At 39.9% G+C, this 3,100-nt stretch overlaps 1 long non-coding RNA gene across 1 annotated transcript; it reads right to left on the bottom strand.

Annotated features, from left to right (window-relative positions):
* Nucleotides 1–1,878: 1,878 nt before the first annotated feature.
* On the bottom strand, nt 1,879–2,697 carry LOC106604560 (uncharacterized). The gene is made up of 2 exons (XR_001328692.3): nt 2,448–2,697; nt 1,879–2,162 (listed from the first exon to the last, which is right to left on the bottom strand). It is a non-coding gene; the product is annotated as an uncharacterized LOC106604560 (long non-coding RNA).
* Nucleotides 2,698–3,100: the final 403 nt, after the last annotated feature.

Here is a 3,100-nt window from a genome sequence, read left to right on the forward strand (position 1 = left end):
CCACTGAAAACAATGGACACACTCTACAAGAGAGCCAAAGAAATGGTTAGGTATGTGAAGGGTCATCAAGTTATAGCAGTAATCTACCTCACCAGGCAAAGTGAGAAGAATAAGAGCACCACATTGAAGTTGCCCAGCAACACCTGTTGGGGTGGAGTTGTCATCATGTTTGACAGTCTCCTGAAGGGGAAGGTGTCTCTCCAAGAAATGGCCACATCACAGTCTGCCGATATGAACAGCCCCATCAAGGGGATCCTCCTGGATGATGTATTTTGGGAGAGAGTGGTAAGCAGCCTGGAACCTATAGCAGTAGCCATTGCACAGATTGAGGGAGACAATGCCATCCTGTCTGATGTTCAGACTGCTTGCAGATGTAAGAAAATAAATCCGTACTGCCCTGCCCACTTTACTGTTGCTCCAAGCAGAGGAAACTGCAGTTATGAAATACATCAAAAAGCGTGAAGACTTCTGCCTGAAGCCAACACACGCCGCAGCGTACATGTTGGACCCCAAGTGTGCTGGCAAGAGCATCCTGTCTGATGCAGAGATCAACAAGGTCTATGGTGTCATCACTACTGTCTCTCCACCTTGGCCTGGATGAGGGCAAGGTTCTTGGCAGTCTGAAGAAGTACACTTCCAAGCAAGGGCTTTGGGATGGAGATGCAATATGGCAGTTGTGCCAACATATCTCATCAGCCACGTGGTGGAAGGGACTTAATGGATCTGAGGCTCTTTCCCCTGTTGCCTCCATCATCCTCCAAATCCCACCAACATCAGCGCTCTGAGGCAGAAACTGGTCCTTGTTTGGGAACACACACACACCAAAGCACGCAACGGGCTGACCAATACAAGGGTTGGTGGCCATCCAGGCAAATTTGGGGTTGGTGGCCATCCGGGCTTTTGGAGCCTGACAACGAGCCATCCTCAACAAGGTTGGAAAGTGACAGTGAAGATGAGGCCTCAGAGTCTGATGTTCAAGAGGTGGACATTGAGGAGGTCCAGGGAGAAGACATGAAAGCCTGAGAGGAAGACAACCAAAGCTTTAGTTTCTAGACTATCATTTTACAGATGCATGTTGAAAACGTTTTTGGGAGATGCGATGGATCATTGGCGATCATTCATTATTCCCTTTCTTTTGATGTTCAGTGAAATCCTCCCATATGAAGAGTCAACTCATGTCATTAAAGTTCAATTCGTAACTAAATTGTTTTTTAAAAGTTTCTATTGGAAGGATTTAATAATTTGCAATTATGTCTACTTATGATAAGTAGAAAGGTTTATGTTTTTGTCTCCATATGATATGGTAAATATATCCATTGCAAAAAACATCTACATTTAAATGGTATTAATATGAATTTGCATATATTAACGTTAATTCCCATATATTCCAGTTAATTCCCATATATTCGCGTTAATTCCCACGGAAAGTTTCCACCTCTGAATATTCCCCAAAATGTGCAACCCTAGTTTTGACACACACAAACGCAACCTTTGCAGGTCAATCAACCTATTTAAATACCTATCACACCCTAGAGTAACCTGCGGATCGTGAGAGAACCTTCAGAAATCAGCAGAATGTTAATAGCCTATTTATTGTAATACTTGGCTTATTTAAAGTGAGACACCTTCGGTCATTCATAACACATCCATAAAGACTATATATCGCATGACGCAGTACTTCATTTAAAGTCAGACCCCTTTGGTAATTTATATCCCATACATAAATGCATTGTATCATATGACCCTGTAGTTCCTATAAAGTCAGACACCTTTGATCATTCATAACATATACATAAAGGCTTAATGATGTAAACACAAATGTATTAACACTTAGGGAATTATCACCAACAACTAAAACAAATAGACATTAAAGACATGTTTAAACCTTACATTTCCTTTTATTTCTAAATGTTTAAAACAATACAAATACATGAAGTTTAAAACAGTCCTCCAATGCAATTACATTGAATATTACACAGGGTTGTGAATAGCGTAGCTTGTCCCTGAGCTGTTGGACAAATGATTCCTGCCTCTCTTCCTGCTGAAGGTACCTCATGTTGATTCCAACCTTAAAGTAGCAACACTGAAAGTTAGCATGTCTGTTAGGAAATGCCTTTGTCACACCATCTGGATACGGTCATTTCTGTGCTGCTCCAGAAACTCTAAATGGGAAGATGGGAAACTCCATTCAATTCAAATTATTATATTGCTCTTTCATTTACAAATCTATTGACGTGACTATGATACATGGCTGTATCTAGGGGGATTTGTATTTAGCTGAGCCTACTAACTTTATCTAGCTACAGTACATTTTGGCTAGCTAGTATTTTCTTTGAAGTCACTGAAATTATTTTAAATAACGATTGAGGTAGCTATAGTATGTAATCTAACTCAACACTTAACTACTACAAACGAATTTAAATTTCAATAAATAAAGGTTAACTTACTTGTTTTTCGCTGTCAAGTTGCAACACAAGTGGGCATTTGATTTGCAAAGTCATAACATTATCAGCGTCTCGTAAGTAACACTAAAAAAGTACTTCCAGGTCACAAATAAAAGTCCCCCACATAATAGTAGAGAAGTGTCAATAACCATTCATGATATGAAAAAAATGATCCAAACATTAACAATGATCCATATGTGTTCATATTTAAGTGACATTTGCATTTCATTTGGGTTTAAAACATGTTCCAAGGTCCAATAAATGCCCCCAATGCAAATCACTGTATATCAAATTTCTAATTTATTTAAAAATCCTTTCTTACATCAGCTGATATCTCAAAGTGCTGTAAAGAAACCCAGCCTAAAACGCCAAACAGCAAGCAATGCAGGTGTAGAAGCACGGTGTCTAGGAAAAACTCCCTAGAAAGGCCAGAACCTAGGAAGAAACCTAGAGAGGAACCAGGCTATCTATATGGAATGCATATTGGCTTAGAGCAAGAACTATTCTGGGTGCAGCAATAAAAGTATTGTAGGGAATGGTCAGTAGGGTCTGTAGAATGTATATATTTTGCCATTTCATGGGGCTCTGAATAGTACGGATTGTTGCTGGCCTTTTATTCCACCCATTCCATTGGCGGCCGAATCACGTCACATGTG

Source organism: Salmo salar, chromosome 05, assembly GCF_965601325.2.
Source record: "Salmo salar chromosome 05, fSalSal1, whole genome shotgun sequence".
NCBI lineage: Eukaryota > Metazoa > Chordata > Actinopteri > Salmoniformes > Salmonidae > Salmo > Salmo salar.